The 21,578-nt window shown below is 34.7% G+C and overlaps 1 long non-coding RNA gene across 2 annotated transcripts in view; it reads left to right on the top strand.

The window, feature by feature from the left end:
* Positions 1–1,654: 1,654 nt before the first annotated feature.
* The window catches only part of LOC146441814 (uncharacterized), a 28,834-nt gene continuing 8,910 nt past the window's right edge, over positions 1,655–21,578 (top strand). The window contains exons 1-2 of one of the 2 annotated variants that reach the window (XR_014850054.1): positions 1,655–3,393; positions 5,506–5,627. This is a non-coding gene — a long non-coding RNA (uncharacterized LOC146441814). Of the gene's footprint in view, positions 5,628–21,578 lie in introns of both variants that reach the window. The other variant, XR_014850053.1, reaches the window with a different exon arrangement.

The following is a 21,578-nucleotide window of genomic DNA, read 5'->3' as shown; positions in this document are numbered from 1 at the left end:
GTTTTTGGATCCTATTTGATGGTAAGTAGGAACAAGAGACTTGATGTTTCCTTGATGAATGAAAACAACTATATTTTGTTTGTTTGTTTATTTTAACATGATGATAGTACAAAACCTAAATTCATTTGCAGATACAAAACTCAATATGACATTGCATCTTAGGACCACCATTTCATAATGTTTTGATGCTTTAATTTTAATCTTACATAATTCTTAATTATTACATGGAGCTTTACAGTCTCACTTTCCAGAGACTGTACTAATTTCCCATTCATTTTTGGAGCTAAATCTATGTAATTGCTTTCCTGAGTAGTTATTTGTGGCTCAGGACAGGCTCAGAACCTGTCTTTCCCCCTTCTGACATGTTTTTGAGGCTACATCTTCATCATGACAGCAGGGATTTCTGAGTTTCCTGTGGTAGCTGCAAAAGTGGAAACTTGGAGGGGAAGCAAGATGATGGGATTTGTAAGGCAGCATTTATTTGGTTCATCATTTGGCCATTTAAACAAGGCTTTTTCAGCTTTATAACTGAGCTGTCTGTCTTCACTGACCCTGTGGTGGTCATGATTTGGGAATCTCTGGGCCAGGTACTGTTCCCTAAGGCAGACTTGTCAGTAGCCATTCCTGTTCAGTAAGAAGATTCAATGATATTTAGATTTATATGTAGATTCAGCTGACAACAATGGGCTCAAAAATGTCCAGATACTTAATATTTGATTAACTATTGTTTAAAAATTAACTAATGTTTTAATAATTGATCAGAGGCGATGATCTGAGCAAAAAGAATAATATGTGAACAACGGTGGAAAGTGGGCAATGTCCCTTGACTGTAGTCAGTGTTAGGGTTTACGACAGTGCTCAAACACATGCTTATTCTCTTTATTTGTTTTCTTTTGTGTTTTTTAAAAGGCTTTCCATGAATGTGAAATAAGCTTCCTTCATATCAATCAGAAGATGTTTTTAAAAATGGGTTGACAGAGCTCACATCTCCTCAGAGTCTGAACTATTTTGGCTTCAGAGACAGTAATAATGAAGCTTGAAATTCAAACAATGCATTAAAATATTGTGGAGTCTCACACCTTTGCTAGGTTTTCTTCACCTCTGTTTTAGACAGAGGCTTTCTCTTCTGTGATTCCAAGTCTCTTTGCAGGCAAGAGCTTTGTTTCTGTAAGCTGCTATTATGGTCTGACAAGCTAAGGGAAGCTGTCAAATATTTTCCTTTGATGCCATCCAGATCCAAACAGAGGAAGCCTTCAGTACAAACATATCATTATCATTTCCTTGCTGCCCTTTGTCAGTGGTTGGTACATATGCTAGTGGAACTACACAAACAGAACCTCATCTAGTTTTCTCTGTTTTGTTGGTTTTATAAAAAAAATTCTGTTATCCCATAATACATGAGAATTAAGTATCTATTTACTGTTTCAGTCATAAAATTGCTATTGTTAGAATATTTTACATGTTGAGCCTGATGATGAGTCTTCTAAAAGCCAAATATTACTATTTTAATTTTCTCAGACTTGCCCAAGTTTTTAGAATATATTTGGAGAAGTTATATATTCAACTATGATTAGTTTCTGGGCTGAAGACCAGACACATTTCTTTCCAATTCTTCAGTACTTTCTGCTCAGTTTTTATCTTGTGTCTATAGATATCCAGTTGTATGCTGAATCCAGATTTTACAAGGAATTATATTTAGGGTTTTATGATATTTTAATGTACACATATAGTTCAATATATCTTTGTTACTTAACAGGTCCTGTTACAATTAAATTCTTTCCGCAAAGCTCTTCCTAAAAATCAAATGAACGGAAACAACAGTCAGCACTGATAACTTTTCAAATTATGGTCAAATAAGTTTTTGAAATCTAAACAATGGAATTCAGTATTTTTCATCCCACTGCTTTGTCTCTTAGGTGTTATGGCCTATGTACATCTACATTAGTTTTTAAAAAAATAAAACAAAAAACTAAACAAACAAACAACCAAACAGAAACCCACAAAAAGCAGGTTGAAAGAATGTTACTTTATATTTGTAGTTAGAGATAGGAAATGCAGTTTGATGTTTGCTTCTGCAGTCTCCCTTCAGTCTATATTTACATCCCATCTTAGATACTCTAGTAATTCATGGGTTCCAATAAAAAAAAATCCTACAGAATGATGACAATAGAAAGTTCATATCGTGCTTGCCCCTAAAAAGGCTTATTCAGTCAGTGTAAAGAATATGATATCCAATACTTCTGAATTTCGAGTGCTTCCAGCCTGAGTTAGAGGAATCCAAGTGTTGCATCATGAGCTGACATAAACCCACAGGAATCTTTCCCATCTGTCTTTTCCCCACAGAAGGGAAAATCTCTGTTAAGGAAGAAGTACTATGCAAAGAGTCAAATGGCCTGTTCTACATCTGCTAATAAGCCTCCCCAGAGACAGAGGTTACTACGGCTTCCATCACACTGGAAGGAATGGTGGAGGAATCTCTGCCCTAACAAAATCCCTCTGAGTCACTCAGAGCAGCCCATTGCTGTTTCTGCCTCCTGGAAGGCAGAACCTAAGGGAGTTGTGGAACTTTCGAAACACCTGGCTGTTCCTGACTCTGGGAGCCAGTTCTGATGTAAATATTATTCTCTGGTATAAATATAGTTCAATTTATTACCTTCTAAGAAAGAAAATATGATCAGAAAAATCTCCATCATATTCTTTAAGGATATAAGCCTTACACTTATAGCACAGGCTTTTATCATATAAGATACATGACTGACTACATTACTCCAGATACTGTCACAAGAGGAAAGGATCCTGCTTAAGCCACGGGCATTAAGCTGATTCTTTCACAGCATTGTTCCATACCTCCTGGCACTTCCTAGGATGATGTGCTGCTGCAGCAATATTGGTTGGCAACATAGTCCTGTCTAAAGTGGGTATCCTTCTTTATTATTTTCATACCAGCCACAATGTTTGGGATAAATGCAGGTTAGAGAAAGGTTATAACACATTTCAACCATTCACATCACAACAAAAAGCCAAGCAGAACATCTTTAGGTGAAAAAAATCTCATTTGGTTTTGGCTGGAATAGAGTTAATTTTCCTCTTAGTAACTTGTGCTGTGTTTTGGATTCAGTATGAGAATAATGTTGATAACACACTGATGTAATGGTTGTTACTAAGTAGTGCTCGCACTTAATCAAGTATTTTTCAGTGCCACGTGCTGTCAGTGAAGAAGTGCACAAGAAGCCAAGAGGGAGCATGGCCAGGACAGCTGATCCAAATTGGCCAAAGGGGTATTCCACACTACTGAATGTCATGCTCAGTGTTTAAAGTGGGGCAGATGGCCAAGAGCCACTGATTGCTGCTCAGGGACAGACTGGCCATCAGACAGTGACTGGATAAGCAATGGTATTGTGCATCACTTTTTTTTGGGTTTGTTTTTTTTAACTTTAGTTTTATTTCTCTCTCTCTTTTTGTTATGTCAATTTTAATTACATTTCTATTAGTAGGAGTAATATCAATGTTATATCTTACTTTATTTCAGTTATTAAAATGTTCTTATCTCAAGCCCTGGATTTTACCTTTCTCAGATTCTCCTCCCCATTCCACCAGTGAATGAGTCCATGTCTATATGGTACTTAATGGGGTTAAACCATGACATAGTGAAACCCCTTATTGTATCAAATCTATTAGATACACTGAATTTCTCACAAGTCTTTAGATAGTATTTTTATAGCCTAAAGGGTTTCTTCCTAACCAGAGGAGCTGTCTCTAGCTTCAATTAAGTTCTAAGTATTATCACAACAGAATATCTTGTTTGCCCTTGAAGATCTGTCTTGTCAAAGGTTTTCACTAGGTCATTATTTTAGAGATCGGAATGAAGAATCATTTGTTTCCTGAAACAAATTTTTCCTGTAGAAAAACTGGCATTAAAAAATGCCCTTAGATCCCATTTATGCTAGATTTTAATATATCAGGGTAAATAAAACCGTAAGATTAAAAGTCTTACAATATAATGGTTCCAAATGATCGACAGCAACAGAATGTAAAAGGTTTACGTTTTCCTTTAGCCTACAGTTTACTATCAATGAATATTTGTAAACTGCGATAGGAGCCAAAGTCCCTCATTAGAAAGCTGAAGACATGTTGTTTGCCTTTGTGAAAGACATCAGCTGCTTGTCTGGGAAAGAAGAGCTCTGACTATGAAACTGTAGTGTATAAAGGGAAAAAATGTGAAAAACATCCAGAAAAATAAAATCTGCCTCCTATATGTTAATCTAATGTTTATGTATTTTCCAAAAATATTTACAGTAGGAAAAACTGTGACTGCCATGTCCTGCAAGATACAATTAAACAAAATAAATAGAAAAGATGATACCTGCAAAATGGAAAGATACACCTAGCTGCAGACAGCTACATCAGTAGAAATCATTTCAGCTGACAGTGGCTCATGCCAAAAAACTTGCAAGTTAACTTAAATGTCAACATTTCATATCTTTCTGTGCCTCTTCATTAAAATAAAATTTAGAAAAGGTGTTTTACCAGATGTGTGCAATCATTTTTTTCCCCCTTTGAGATTTATAGTAGCTCCTTCTCTCAAATCACTTCAAATCACAAATTCCTTAGACTGTGGAGAGACTGTATGAAATGCACAGAGCCCAGACAATGCTGTCAGTTAATTCTGGGAAGCAGCCAGATCTTTGACATTGGTTCTGGATTAATAGAACTCTGCTCTGTGTTGAACATATGCTTCTCAACAGGCAGTATAGTACTGTTTACAGCAAAGACATGGTGCGGTTATTTGCAGAAGTTTACTTTTGCCCAGAAGAAAACACATGATCATTCTGTTGATAGCCAAAATAATTCTGAGGTTCCAGTACTTTAAAAATCAAGCTGTTTAACCACCCTAGTACAGGGCAGCATAGTACAGATTTAGCATCTTAATTTTAGGTACACATTAAAGCTTCCTGACTTCCATTATTTATTCCATTTACTGGAAGGTTTTCGAATGGTTTTTAGAAACTGGGATACAAAGTTTTTGAAAGAAGTTACCAACATATAATAAGGTCTAAGTAACTCAAAACCCATTAAGCCATTTAAAATATAGTAAGTGCATAGAAGCAAAATCTATGTGAGACTTGTGGTTTAGTATATAAAGTAGGTTTAATTCACCTTAACAAGCAAAATACTGACAATTCTAACTGGCTGCAGTTATGAAATCCATATTCCCAAAGCAGACACCTGACTCCCTAGATATTACGTAATATTAGTGTGACTTTTCTCCTCTGCAGTCTCTGTCAAATATTTTTGTTGTTGTGGATGTTGTTGCAGGTTTGCTTTTGTTTGCTTGCTTGTTTGTAATTATTTCTTAATTAATATTCCCATTACAACCTGTGATAGGTGTACCTGCCTGAGAAACAACTGCAGATATTAAAATACATCCCAACACACAGCCTGCTGTGCACAACCTCTGTGGAGAAGGATTTGGCTTAAATTAATTCTTTCTTTCCTTGATGATAGGAGTGCCTCACTTTGGGATGTGTTAGAGGATGTGATGTGAGGATTTAGAAACCACATTTCTATTCTGGAATCTTGACTTCCTTCAGCAAGAGATAGAGTCCAGCTTTCTTTCAAAATGAGAGGTCTCTTTTTGGAGGATAAAAGCACTCATCCAGAATGTTGTAAACACTGACTGTAGTTCTTTCCTCTGTCTAAACAGATAAGGATCTGTACTTGTATCCTCTACGGAGAGTATCTATTCAGTAAAGAATGGGGCTCTCAAGCCTTTCCGTTCAAGGTTCATGGTGCAATTTTAAGAAAGAAGAGGTAAAAGAATACCTAATTTAGTAGTTGAGAAATTTACACTTGAATAGAGAAACCTGTTTTACTTCCTTCTCTAATGACTGTTAACAGAGAGGATTCTCAGGTACAAAGATTTCACACTTTTTTACAGATAGGGACCAGAATCTTGCACCAGCTGATCTTGATTTTCTGTCTCCTTCCAATGCCCAGTGCTAGTGCAATTAACTGAAGCTCCTTTAACTTTCAAGTCCAACTCACCACCCATAGTTATGCTCCTGCCCACAAAATGAATGAAAGCTTCTAGGCTTTTTTGAGATAGGTAATGGATAAGCAGAAACCAATCATCTGAGGGTTTCAACCTCTTGCATGAATACCTACACTGAATACATGAATATGTGTATTGAAGGGAAATGCACATTACAAGGGTCTTTCTTCCTTATCAGCAAACTATGTCCTGGCTTCATACTATTCCAGTTACTGGAGGGTATCAGTAAGAGCATGTCTTCTTCTACATCTAGAAAAAAGCTGAGCACTGAAATTTAAATTGCTTAGAGTCTAATTTGACATCTGGCCAAGGAAACACTTTCTTAGCCTGAAACATGAGAACTCTACATCAAGAAAGTACTTACTTTAAAGGCCCCATATCAAGCCCAAGAGAGTGGCTATCCCCATTCAAGCCAGGATATCCTGCCCAAATCCCTGCTGAGTGGTTACATAAAGTGATTTCAATAAATCAACTTGACTGCAAGTTGATAAATACTCATAAAAAAAGGCTCAACAGGAGCAACCCAAGTGCCATTATCACAGTCTTTCTGTGCTTACCTGTGGAAAGTGACCATGCAGCTTGTATAAAAAGAAACATCAAAAATACGTGCAATTTTTTTTCCTTCCACTTTTTTTTTTTTCCCCCCACTTTTTATTGTAGTTTTGAATTAGAAGTCACATTCTCCACTGGTTCTCCAATGCTGGTGCACATGCATTTCTACACATCTGGACACAATGACTGTTACTGGGTTAATGCTGATTTCATGTTTTAGAAGTCTAAATGCTTGAAATTTTCCGGACACCTGCAAATTTCTCAAAGTCCCTTAAAATACCAAATGTGTTAAATTGTGAAAACATATTGTCTCCTCAGTCGTCTGTGTGCATATAAGAGATCAAGCAGTACATAAGGCAAAATGTCTAGATCATGGGAGCAGTCAGGTATGGGGTTAGATATTGAGTTACTCATCACTTTGAAAAAAGAGTCAATTCTAGATCTTCAGGATTTTTGTTACTTCAGAAATATTAATGCTAAATATAAAATTTGTTTTCCAAATAAGTCAGGGGTAGGAGAGTGTTGAACAAGGATTAAAATATTGAAAATCCAGAGTCAAAAGAAATGGGACCTTCAGTCCCAGTTTATGTTCTTTGAGGTCTGAGTTATATTCACACAGGGCAATGCTTAAGTTTATTTTCAATAATAGAATGTGTTTTAGAATGTGTTACTCTTTTAATCTAATTTTCATTAAATTTTCTTATCTATCTGTATAAATTTCATTTAAAGCTTTTCTTCTCCTGCCCAATATAGAATAATGATCACGCTAATTAGAAGTGAAAAAATAATTGACTAGTTCAATTTTTTTCTTATATTTCCGTTTAAACCTTTTTCTATAGTATCTCAGTAGGAAATACACATTGATTCATTATGCCTTATTTTAGTCATCTCTGTTTTTACTAAGATATCAATAAATTAGCAGTTGGGAAACTCTAAAGAACTTTCCATCTATATCAGTTTCAGGATAGTTTCAGCAGGCTCTAGACCTTGAGGAACTGCTGATTACTAGAATCATATTAACTTTTATAAAGCTGTAATAGCTGAACTACTTGTCCATGTGTACTTCTAAAATTAAAAAATAAATTGGCTTCCAGTTTAATTTCCAGGTTCCCAGGACATGTGCACCTCAGGTGGCTGAGTCTGTGCATAGACTTTTTTTGGGAGTTCCACTTCATGCAGGAGCTGTTCTGGGAAGACTTCTGTTCATGGAGAAATCCCAATTTTGAACATGATCCCATGATGTATGGCAGCCTAAACATGAAGTCCTCCATCCTTCAGAATTTGAGCATATGTTGTGCCTTTCATGCCGTGCACCTTCATGCCTTATGTCAGGAAAGATATGTAGAACTCCTAAGCTTCAAGGGTTTAAAATAGTACCCTTGATAGGGCCACACACAGTTTCAGACATTGTGAACTGGACAAAAAACCCAAACCAAAACTGAATGAAAAAAAGAAAAAAGCTCAACAAAACAAAAAAGCAAAAGCAAGCTAAAACATCTCTTACTGAAGCAAGAGCACCACATGTAAGTCCAGACCACAAGCTGTGCAATGAGATCATAGCTGTCTCCCTCAGGCAGATACAGCTGTTGGCTGAGGAATGAGAACAGGAATTGCTATGTACCACTGGGTATTGAAGACCAGGAATCTCCCTCTGGGGTAATATTTTAGCAGTACTAATGTAACTTGCTATGCCTAGACATGTTCCTATTCCTAGCAGAATTGAGTTGATCCCTTTATGGGATTATATCCTACAAAATTATTTTCTTTAATTACCTTCTTTTCATTAAAATCAAGTAGTAACAAAAACTTTTTTTTTGTTTGTTTAGATTTTTTTGAGGGGGGGTTGAGGATTCAGATGAAAATTAATTATGAGATAATAAAAGTAAGTATTTCAGGCGGCCCTCGTTCTATTTCTTTAACATTGTGATTTGATGTCATTGGAAGCATTTTCTCCTCCTTTTTTTTTTCCTGCCAGACCTGAAGGACAATAGAAATGGAATATTAGGAACAAAGCAAAAGATGTTACATCCATGCTTAATTGCAAAAGGGCAGAAGAAAATCTTGTAAGAGGGAGTTATTACATTTAATCAGGAGATATTTGTATTTAAAGTCACCTTGTGTTTCTTAGCTTGAAAACATTTGAGAAGGCCATTTGATGGCAAACACTCCTTTATTTATCCATGTGGAAGCTGCAGAAACAAAAAAAAAAAACAACAAACCCTCTTCCGAATACACAAAAATTGAGAACTTTGAAGAACATAGCTCAATATCCTGTAAGTTTGCTTTCCTAGTACTATATTTCATCATTTTGTTCCCTCGAGACCCTTTCCAGGATTCTATTATGGGAAAAATTAATATTTTCACTAAAAGGGAAATTTTTATCCAAACTTGTTCCTGAAATGCTCTTACAATTTTAATTTTTTAATTTTTATATTTTTTAAATTATTATTATTATTATTATCATTATTTAATTTTTTTTCCTTTAGTCTCAAAAGAGAAGTTTACGTCTTCAGAAATTTTGGTCGGTTATGCTGAGTAGATGAGATTCCTCATTCCATTTTTCCTTTTCTTTAGGAAAAGGAGAATGCTCATTCAGTGTATGGATCACATCTCACATGCTGCGGTGTATTCAGCTTGCTTGCTAGGTTGGTCAACAATTATACCTGTCAGTAAATGTATGCATTTGGCTGTAGTGTATTTGCTGTATTAACAATGTTTTTTCTAAGAAATCAGCTGTAATATCCCATTTGGCATCTTCTTAAACCCATTTGCATCTTCTTTAACTTGAATTGTGTATTAAAATCTAAAGGAGAAAAAATAAGTGTGGAAATGATCACATCTAATGGCTCTTTTTTTTTTTTTTTTTTGCCTATGTATTCCATCTTCCCTCTTGCAGGATAAAACTTATGTAAAATGTGACTCAAAATAAGGCAGGTAAATACTTTTCTTCCATGTATTCTTTTATATTCTCTCTATTCTACTAATGGGTTTAGGGCAAAACTCTCAATATGATATGTGAATGCTCATATTTTCTAACACTATGGTAGCTTTTTTCTCTTCTCCCTGCAACCTGAGGGGTTCTCCTCTTCCCCTTTCATGGGAAGTTCTGAAAATTCTTTCTAAGTATTTCTTTCAAAGAAGTTACATACACCCCTTTCTTATTTAATGGATAATTTTCCTCTGGGTATTATCATATTTACTTTTTCCATTCACCCAGACTGAGGCAAAAAAGTAAAAAAAAACCAAAATCTAAAGCAAACAAAACAAAAGAAAATAAAACCAGACAGAAATGCATTAGGTCACATGGAAGAACAATAGTTCTCAAGAGATGATTCATTGACATTTACTCTTGAAATGAAGGCTGACAATTTTAAGGGGGGGAAAAAGCCCTATGTCAATCTATTCTTTAAGGAAATGTGTTTCTGCTCTTAAGATACTAAATATATGCTCAAAATAACCAATTTAAAAAAAAAAAGTGAACTTATTCTAACTCCATGTGATTCTTTAAAAATATGCTGCTGATGCCTTAGGCTTTATACTTTCAGTGTTTTAAAACCTGTTTGCAAAATCCAGCCAACTGGCATTTGTTCAGAGAATGTTAATTATGTCTATTGACATTTAGATGGGAGATTAGGAGAGTAAAACTCTGCGCTGCTCTTTGTGCACCATCTTTTATTTTTAACTTATTGCTTGACTATTGTTGAAGAGGAAAATCTGTCAGAGATTAGTACTGTTCAGTAAGTAATGTATCCCAATGTCATATTTTTTGATAAAATATAAATAATACATAATTTTTTTTTTTTCTGTTTAGGCTTTTGATCCTTCCTAGACAAAGACTAATACTAGAGAACATTTCACTTGGCTGTGGCAAGATTAAAGATTAAAATAAAGATTAAAAATAAAATAGAGAAAATACACAAGATAGTAAAGTGAGAAAAAAACGAAATAGAAAACAGAAAACTTGAAAAACAATACTCCTACTAGCACATTGAGCACACTTCAAAAGAACCAGCTCATCCTCCCATCTGCCAGATGGGTCGAACCAGCTACATTTCAATTATCAGATGGAGTTCTCTAAGGAACCTAGTAAGTACAGCAAATATTTTTGCATGTTTCTGCTTCTCATTTTCTCTGAGCATAAGCTACACACAAAATAAGTTTGAAAGCTACTTCATTAAACATAATTGCAAGGTGGAGCAGAAACATTTTCAGTATTTTAAGAACATTCATGTGTAACAGATATATTTTTAAAAATATACAAAGTATATATTATATTCAACTTTTCTTTCCCTCCTCCCTCCCCCAAACTCACAAAAGCTTCATCAAACATTTAGTGGTGCTTTGTAGCATTAAAGGCACCGTTTGTGAGCCATCATTAAAGAACCGTTCCTACCTGGAGCATTCTAGTTAAAAGTTCATTCAGTTATTTGTGTCTGCCAGAAAGTTCCAGTGACTAGAACATGAAAATGAAATCCAGATAAAGTAAAAGGAATAGTTGTTTAAGATTCACAAAGTGTTAAGCATATTTTAGGAAGTTAAAATAGATCAGTAAAACAGAAAATCGCCATATGTCAGCATTGATCTAGTATTTCTTGGGAACCTTATAACTGTGGAATATTCATAGACATTGCATTCTTTGGATCTTTTTCTTCTTACAGCATATAAGTATGAATAGAAAGAAACAGAAGCACTGAAAATCAGAGCCAGCTTCAGCATGGTGTTCTGGCCAAAGTTCTTTGGAGAGAAGAGAAATGAGAGTAGAGAAGGAAATCTCTTCTGTTTGGAAATCCAGGATAGGACTTTGGAGGCTGTGTGGGTTTGCATAGATTCTTTTAAACTGTAGCTTTATGGTGAGGAAGTGAGGTGGATTTTGAAGAGTGGACTGAGAAAATTCAGTGGATGGTGGTAGAGGCTAAATAGGCCCAAAGATCTGCAGCTATAAGGGTAATGCCTTTTATGCAAGAAATAGTCCAACCCAATCAAAGTTCATTTTTGTAATCTGTAGTATATGTACATATAAACTTACTACAAAAATGTAATAAATCTTATAATACAAGTTATACTGTAGGTTAATTGATTAAAGATCCTTAAAAATCTTGAAACAACAAATGAGAAACATATACAATATTAATATCACAACCTAAGGTAAAGAGTAAAGAAAATTTTGGATTTTTCTTATAAAATATTCTTGTACTGGAAATTTCATCATTGGGGATGTTTTAAAATCTTTTTTTTTGTTGTTGTTTGTGTTTTTAAAGGAAAGACAAAATTTTAATACTTTCATTCAAGATCAACCTGATAATTATTGTTAGTCATTGAACAAAGGAGTAAAGATGCTCAATTATGCTTTCATACTTGAAAGCTCAGTTATGCTTTTGTACTTGCAGGCACTTTTGTAGAGAGTTTAAAACTGAGTATTTCTTTCTTGCTATTGTTGGATTCCAGCACATGAGAATGCAAATATTTTTAAGAGCTGGAAAAATCAATCTATAACAAAACCTTGAGAGTATTTTGGCAGAACATACTGAAAATAAAATATTAATAAAGAGTAGGAAAGCTAAGTAAAAGGAAAACCGAGGATTAAAAATGTCCTTTTTTGCTGTTAAACAATCTGAATTTCAGCATAACAATGTATCAATGGAGATGTATACCACCCATGACTCATACCTGAATATGAGTCTACAAATTAGTTAGCCCAATTTTTATGCTTCTTTCTTCTACTTTTCTTCTTCTTCCTGTTCCCAGATTCCAATTGACTAGAAGGTAGTTTTTAAAGAACCTACAGGATAAAACTTCCTGTTCCAGAAAACAGACCTCCACAACCTCCTTAATCTACATAGGAAAAGTCTCAAATTGCTCTGCAAAAGACAGTCATTTATGTTAAGAAAACTAAGCTTATATATAATTTTCTTTTCCTCTCAAAAGGAATTATTTGGCAATGACATAATAACATGTCCTTTAATAATATAAATTTAGACAAAGAATGAAAAATATAATTTTGCTCAACATTATGTATTATTCTCACATAAGTTGTTCTCAAAGTAGGAAGATTTTGCCTTTACACTGCATTTTATTAACTAGGAAAAAAAGTACACCAAAGCATTTTGTGTTGAAATGCAGTAGAAATACAAGTGGAAAATTATCTCAGACAAGAAGGTGCTCCAGCAGATCAGGAAAAAAACCTAATAATACTGTATTTTTCTCATACTTGGAAAAAAGCTTGAAGAGCCAGAAAACTCTCTTCTGAGGTATGTCCAGTGGTGAAAAGGTCAGTGTTTCCTTCCAAGTAAATCAGAAACGCTCACTTAAGATTTTTAGTAAAAAATATTTAATGCGGGTGGAATTCCATTCATTCTGTAAGTGTAAACTGTAAGGAAAAGTGTTTAGTTAATTAATGTAAATTAATTAGTTAATTAATGTAAAGATGTGTAATTGTCTTGCACCTTTTTATGGAGGAGACCATACCACTTTCTGGAAGTACTGTACAAACTACATAGAGGAGTTGTCACTTAGGTCCAGTTAAGTCTTAGCAGAAGATGAGTTTATTGATAGAAAAGATAATTTTCCTCAGTGCTAATAATACAAAAGGGGCAATACTACTACCCTGTTAAACCCACATTTTTACAACAGCAAGCAGCAAAACTACAGCATCAACAAAAGACGACTGGAGGAAAAGAAGTAAATATTAATGTACAGTTTCAAAAATACTTCACCCTCACGATCTTGAAAGAATTGTTTTTCTGAAGTGACATTTCATAGTATGTTGTCTTGTGGCTAATTATACCATTCATTTAGCCTGAGACTACAAATCTTTTTCTCCAAAATGTTTAGATTCCCATGAGAATTCTGAACTCTGGACATGCCTTGGCATTACTTTGTTAAGCTTTAATTAAATAAGTGGAAAAGAGAATATGTTCTCTTTCCTATTATTTCACACCCCTCCTCATCCCCATGCATTTATACTTGTTCTAATTATTAAATTATTTAGACATATTCTCCTTCAACCAATGATCATTATAGTCTCAATTTAATAGACATTGGTTTCCATGCCGTGATATATTTTTAAGTGAGTTAACTGTGCTTAGAATGGTCTGTATATATATTTTTCTTTTATTTTTTTAATAGTGCCCAGCTTAAGGCTAATAAGCAAAATGCTAACTGTCTCTTTTTTGTTATGAGCCATAAGCATAAGGTACAGAAGGGAGAAATACACCTCAGACCTCACAGGCAGCGCTTGCTCACTGTAACATCCACAGAGCAGACATTGCCATCATTTTTCTCATTCTCATGGCATCTTTTCCTGATAATATGACCTAGGTCAGTGATCCAATGCTGGCGATTACATTCATCATTTCCAGAAGCAAAAAATCACAGTTCAGACAAACAGGCTCTGCTTATGTATCAGTTTAGGACATATGTGTATGCATAAATACACACAGCTTAGGAAGTAATATGTTTTCAGAACTTGACAAAAACATCAAACCTCACAATAAATTTTTATGTGACGGGAAATTTTCAAGCCTTTGGACTCCTAAGCCATGAAATCTGGGTACACTGTCCAAGTAATGATCCCTGGGTACAGATATAAAGAAATGAATATGCACCAGCACTGGAAAACCAATAGAGAATGTGGGTTCTAATCCAAAACTACAATGAAAAGAGGGAAAATTGAAGTGTGCGGGAGAGAAAATTGCACAGACAGTTCTTGTATATTTTTATTAAAACTGGTGTTATACTTAGAGATCTGTCTCTTGAATTCATGTCAGTGGGTCATCTGCTCCAAACTCCCTACTCAAGCAGGGTCTTCCTAGAGCACATAGCACAGAATTGCATTCAGATGATCCTTGAATATCTTCAGTGAGCAAGACTCTACACCCTCTCTGGGCAACCTGGTGGGCACCCACGCAGAAAAGAAGCTTTTCCTGGTGTTCAGGTGGAATTTTGTGGAAATTCCTGTCCATCTGTTTCTGCCTGTTGCCTCTTGCCCTGTTGGCTGGCACCACTAAGAAGAGCCTGCATCCTTCTTCTTGGCAAACCCCTCTTTAGATACTTACATACATACTCATATAGATAGGTACATAGGATATGTAGGTATATAGGATATGTAGGTATATGCTGACATAGGTTCTGGGTTCTCCATCTCAGGATTCTGGTGGAATGTAAGGAAAGCAAGGTGTGGCCAGGGTTATTACAAAAAGAAAACCACAACACTTGTAGTAGCACCACTGAAGGGTAAATGATATAAAAGCCAGGGACTTGTTCTGAGGGCAGCTGGTGTGCAAGATGGGACAGACGTCTTGTCCCCAGCTTGTGACAGAAGTCTGACCCCTCTCCCAGCAGCATCCCAGACCATGTTCCCTGGAAGTCACTCCAGACATATATTATTGCTTTCATTTCTTATCAAATAATACCATTGAGAAAGGTTGGATGAAACCAAGGAAGTTCAATTCTTGTAAATAAAAACAAGAAGCACTTCGGAAAAATCACAGCCACATGCAGAGAAAAACAGATTTTGGTTTTAGGAAATCAGTAAAATAGCATATTAAAAGGCAATCAAGAAAAGTAATTCCTTTTATGTATTTGAATAAAGATGGGGATAAAAAATAAAAATTTCATGTTCTCTAACATCTACTATAGGAAAAAACAGTACACCCTGAGCAGAAATAGGCAATAAAGGATTTTAAAAATGAACAGCTAAAGCACTGTAACAGCCAGCACAGGCAGGCTTTCCCCAGAAATCCTGACTATAATGAAAAGCTCATTCTGAAAGTCCTGAATGCTATTTCACTAAAAAAAAAACCATAATACTCTTTAATTAGAGTATGAATAAATTGATACAATGCAATACTTGATGTCTGACCTATCATATATATTATTAAAAGTGATGGCCATTCTAAAATACTGAAATTAGTGGCAGTAATAGCTTCTTTTCTAGGAACAAGTGTGACTCAAATTCCTTTGAAAATTATAATTTGCAAAAAAAAAAATTTCTTCTTTGAATAATGGAATGGTACAGAAACTAAATTAAAAATTATCTGTAACTGCTGATCTAAACGTCTTGAAAATTAACTGTGAGATATACATATATATTCAGTCCACTTCAATAAATGTTGAATGGCTCTCCTTTTGGAAACAAAGACTGTCTTTCATAACAGAATCTCTTTCTCAAAATACTTGGTTCTCCAGCTCTAACATTAAAAATTAGTCTGATTCAGTGAATACTTGAGTACAATTCAATGAAATCTGAACAGTATTAGAGCCAAGAAATTACAAGAAAAATGTCTGCAGAAAGTATGCTACTAAGTGTTATATGTTTGCACTTGAAATGAAAATAAATATACTCCTAAAATACTAGTGGTACATGTTACTACATATTTGCACATACATTTGAAATGTCATACATATATTTGAAAAGGCAAAACAAAAATGAAATTAAAAATAACAGTAGTCATGTTTTTCATAGCAGTTGTGTTTAAAAACTAATTAAAAATAAGAGGGGCCACATAGCAGTAAGGCACAGACAGTAAGATGCTACAATAAGACACATTAAATACAGTCGTGGGAGAATGTGTTGAAAAAAATTAATTAAGTGTACTTTCTAACTACATTTACTTAACAGAGTTTAAGGATATGATGACTAGTAAAGGTCACAGACACTGTCAAGAATCTCTGATTCACCAAATATTTGTGGACATTTCCATTTCAGGATAAAAATATGAACACAAATATTTACTCAAGCCAGAAAAATGGGTAAGATTTATACTTAACAGGAAATGATTCTCGAGAGGAAAATTATTGTCATGGCTAAAGAACATTGGATCTCAAATTGCTGTTTTCTGGTTCCAAAGTTATAGAGTCATCTGGGAACTGAATTTCCATTCCGTGATTGTAAGAGAATGTTAAACAACAATAACATATGACTATAAAACTAGTTCTCATTCAGCTACTTTCAGAAACTCCGTATGTTTTAAGTAGGAAATTACTTCAAACCAAAACACATAACTGTAATAATTTTTCTTTTTAAAAACCCAAAGTTTAGTACTGTTTGGAGACACTGGTGTAAGATGACCACTTTCAGCAATAAAAAGGTTTCAGCTTCATTCCATAGCTACCAGGGCTTCCAGTGTTGAGATAGACTGTCCATGCAACTGCCTTTGAGGTAGGATTTCAGGCTTAACTGGGCTTCTGCTCAAACCAATTTATTTTCTTCAGCTTTGTTGCCAGTTTTCCTGTTTTTCAGACAGCAACTGCTGACATAATTCAAACACTATTTTTTTCATAAACAGAAGCAGGGGAAATTGTGTACAGAATTTAATTTGACATAAGCAAATAAATTATAGAAATAATGATTGAGACTAAAATGTGTAACAGCTTCCCTGCTACCTGAAATTATTGCAGCAACCTTTTTATTCAAAAGGAAAAAATAAATATATGATTGTTCTGAATTCAGAATGTCTGTGCTATTTAATTGATTTAGTTTAGCTCAGTAAATAAATATAAAATTAAAATGCAATGATATGTGGAAATAATAGTATGATTCTAAAGTAGTGAAGTAAAATTGAGTAAATAATTTGTGCAGTCAGGAAGAAGTATGCCCTGGACAATTAATTAATGTAGTTGAAAAATTCTTCTGAAAAAAAAAATTAAATAGATAAAATATGTAATGCTTAGATCAATCACCGAGAACATCCATTTTCATGTCAAATTAAAATCTAAAATATTTTATAAACATAATACATTTAATAAAATATTGCATATATAAAACACACATATGGAAAACTTAATACATTTAATGCTATTAAATACATAGAGGTTTTTTCCCTCTCTCTATGCATACTTAAAACAGAGATACAATTGTCATCAGATTTCACACAAAAGAATTCAGAGCCTTATAAGAACTTATTTGCCAAAGCATTTTTCACACATAAGAAAATATATAATAAAACAAAACCAGACCATCATCACTGCCTATATGCAGAGCTTCCACATCTCACCAATGGAAGCTTCACCTCCAGTTAGGATGCCTAGGGACATAGTTTTGCTGCCCATGGGTTTAGAAACATAAACATAATTATTATACTAATCCTAACAAAGAAAGACTTTTTTAGTTTCTATAAAAAGGATTACCCTCAAATTTTGGAAAATAGATGTGACGCCAACTGATGCCTCTAGGGAGGTCCTGTAGCTACCAGCAGAGAGCTCTTCTTGCAGGGACTGTCAAGTTTGTTTCAAGGTGGTGTAGGTTTTCTCTACATTTTCCATGAGGAAGGCATTTAAAACTTTTAAGTCATCTGAGTAATAATGAAAGGAAAAGAATCTTTTGGAAACTTAATAAACTGACTGGATAATAGAGATGATACAAGGCTGCCGTTACAGCTATCTTATAGAGTGATTTTAAGCCTATGTCCTTGAATTTGACAGAAGATGGACTTTTAAAAGCAGTTTAAATGGAAAACTGTTTTGCTTTGAGGTTTTTTAATTTGTTTTCTTGGGCTTTTTCACCCTCATTAAGGCCAAGATCAACCAAGAAAATTTTATATTTCTTTACCAAGTATTTTTATTTTCAACAGCAACTTATATTTCCCCTAGTTCTTGGGGGAAGCTTTCTGATGAGTGGAAGACTGACCTCCAAACTAGCTTTTCCTTGTGGCCACTTGACATTTAGAATACCTGTTTTCTCAGAGCAAGCCTTTCTACACTAGCTTTAGTGAGCTTCACATGATGGAACAGCTCTAAACCCAGGGCTCCACAGCTGCAAGAAAGCTCATTATTGAGTTGGGTTTTTTTGGTTTGTTATTCTGAAAAGTTTCTGAGAGAGAAACTGGGTCTCAATATGTTCCTCTATATATTCAACAAATAATATCACAAATCTATATTTTACTACAAAATTCTTAATTTTTTTTATTCTTCTCTGTAATTTAACCAGTCCTATCATACCTATAGCTAATTGCTGGTTTTAATGATTTTTATTTAATTAAGAGTGTCTTTGCCTAGACTAATTCTGTTCTCTTCCCTTGGGAAGCATAAAGTATCAGGAATGTTATATAAAGAACTTTTTGTAGCAACTGTGAGTTCATTACATAGCTTTTGAGTATTTTATTCTATATTCTCCTGTACATTTTGGGGATTTTTGCCCTCTTAAAAGACAAAGGAAAGTTGTCAATCACAGAAGGGTGTCGTGCTGTTAGCAGAGTGTTTAGAACAGAACAACAGCTTTGTAGGAAGTGTGGTACTCAACAAATGGGCCAAACCAAGACCCATCCATCCCACTGCACCGTCTCCAACAGCAGTCAGCAGAGGAAAATGCTTAGGAAAATAACAATAAAATAACAATAAAAACAGAGAACACAGAGGATAATTCTTTTCTTAGTGTAGGTTTCTTTACTTCAGCAATAGCCAGTAATTTCCTTGCAGCTGAATTCAGACTGTTGCAATTGATAGTAATCAAAGTATGTGAAGTCCATGGATTTGCATAATATACTTCTGACCTCTGTAAGCCTGCATAGTCAGATATTTAAGTGTATGGAAGTATATGGGCAGATAGAGATTTGCTCTCTGTTTTTCACCTTTGTTTCTAGGGGCTGTATGCTTGCTTGGAAACATCAGTAATGGATTTCTAGAACAGTTACCACAGGATTAATAATTATATAATATAATTATATTATAATTTCAGAATTTTTTTTGTTTCCTTTATTCTTTAGGATTTCCTAGAGCTCATTCTATGGTTTTAGGTCTGGAGGATGTTTCTCTCAGTTCAAAGATAATCTCTTATGGAAAAATATTTTACTTTTATGAGACATGCCACTACCATGCTCTTTGAAAACAGATTTTAGACTACAGCAAGAAGTATTTGAATACATTGTGCCAGTGGCATTTAAGGCATTCAGTTCACTGGATTTTATGCTCTTTCTATATGAAAAAGTTATTTTAGCTCCAATTCAAAGTGGATTTTTCTTTTTTATGATTGTTTTTGTTGCCTCTGAAGTATTCTGTGACCTGTGGGTAGCAATATTCCAGTCAGGTCTATTGTGTTGATACCTGCCATGTACCTGCCTATTCCAGAAGCATTTTAAAATCCTTAGAAGACACAATCTGTTAATAGTTTCCAATAAACTTTAAAGTATTAAAAGTTTGAGTTTAGCTATTTTTATCAACTTGAGTGATGTAAAATATGTTTCCATTAATACCCTTTGTAACCTAGTCTAAGCAAGAAAACAAAAACAAAAAAGAAACTAAAAATATTGAGTCAAAGCTTTATTGCATCACCATTGCAAAAAACATCATGCATTTTTGTTATTATTATTTTTATTCAGTATTCTCCCAGGAGAAGAATTCCCATACAGTAGCGGCTTTTTAATTAAATTTTGATAGATGAACCTGGTAAAATATAGACATGTTTAGAAAGCCATTTACTTGTTTTTTATTTCCCTCTTTTCCCTATCATGGAGCAGCAGAAATGACAGAAATCAGAACAAAAATCTTAAAATGGTAGTTTCATTTTAAATTATTTCTGATATTTTATAGTCATGGCAGTAGTCAGTTGTTTATCATGTTAGCCAAGATCAGTAAATTAATGTCCCAGTAGAAGTGTTTTGTACTTCAGCTGATCTGTGTTTCACATCTCTTCCTAGCATTGGTTTTTGGTTTTTTGTTTTTAATATATCCACCTTATAAGATCTTAAAAAATATATGAAATTTTGTTACTTTGGTATAAAGATTTCCTCTCACACCATCAGTCAAGTCCAGAGCTCCCCACCTCCACTGCTCATGAGAGTGTTAAGTGTCGGGTGTGATTGTAATTGCCAAATTACTGTGGTATCACACTACAGCAACCCTAAACAATGTGATAGCCTCAGAAATTGTTTCTAAAATAGTATTTGCCATATAGGCCTAGAAGTTGCTCTTAGAAAAAAATAAATGTTAATTTCCAATATTGAAAAGAAAGAACCACTGAAAATGCAGCCCAGGGCATCATGCAATATGCATAGCAGAAGGTAAAGAGGTATTTTATGTTACACCAAAAAAATGTACTGACTGGGTACTGAACAGGAACTTTGAAACTGGAACTATTTGCAGATGAAGACAGGTTTGGGCTGGCCTAAGCAGGGGAAAACAGAATGGAGCTAATTTAGGTCAAATTTGTCCTAAAAGTAGGTCACTGACTCTACCCCTGTATTAGTTACTGGAAAGCAGACATGAAGGAAAACAGGAGTGGAAGAAGAAGAGGAGTAAAAATATGATCTGTAGATCACCCAAGCATCTGACATTTTGCCCTCAGAGATATACAAAGCATACAAAGCCTGCCTGTCTGTAGACAGCTGATGTGAACAGGAAGAGCTAATGCAACAGACATGTCCACCACAGTCAAGAGGAAAATTTTACGGCTGCAGCAAAGATGTCAAATCCTGTTTGGTTTGCTGTATTTTCATAGTACCAGCAAACAGAGTATGCATTCTTGGGGAAATGTGCCACTATGTTTGTTGCAACCTAGGATGACATGAGCCTGTCAGGCGGAGAGTTTTGTAGTAAAATAGCCTGGAATTATCTGTCAAAGGAAAAAGTTATGACAAAACACTGAGGAACTAGAAATATTGCTGAAAGGCAAGTGCAGGACAAAGACTTGACCAAGAGTTGAAGAGAAAGAAACGAATCTGAAGATATTTACTCTTCTGTTTAGTCATTTTGTACTGAACAGACTACATTAAGCCATGCATGTCATTATGTAGCAAATATTTATACAAAAGGTTGGATTCTGTCATGTCAGCTCAGTATCAGGTGTCCATGCCATTCATGTGAGATCTGTGGTCAGAGACAAAAAGTACAAATACAGGGAAAAGTGTCCTGGAGAGCAGTTGATTCACCCAGTTCTAACTGCTGTGAAATAGGTATGAGCATTTATAAGCAACAAACTTAGTCCTTTTCACACCAGCTTCTCACCATAATTATCTTCTGTGTGATATGTACTAGTGTATAG

This window comes from Lichenostomus cassidix, chromosome 2 (assembly GCF_008360975.1).
Source record: "Lichenostomus cassidix isolate B80296 chromosome 2, HeHo_3.0, whole genome shotgun sequence".
Classification (NCBI taxonomy): domain Eukaryota; kingdom Metazoa; phylum Chordata; class Aves; order Passeriformes; family Meliphagidae; genus Lichenostomus; species Lichenostomus cassidix.
Note: the sequence above shows the minus strand (reverse complement) of the source record. Positions and strands in the feature narration are given on the sequence as shown.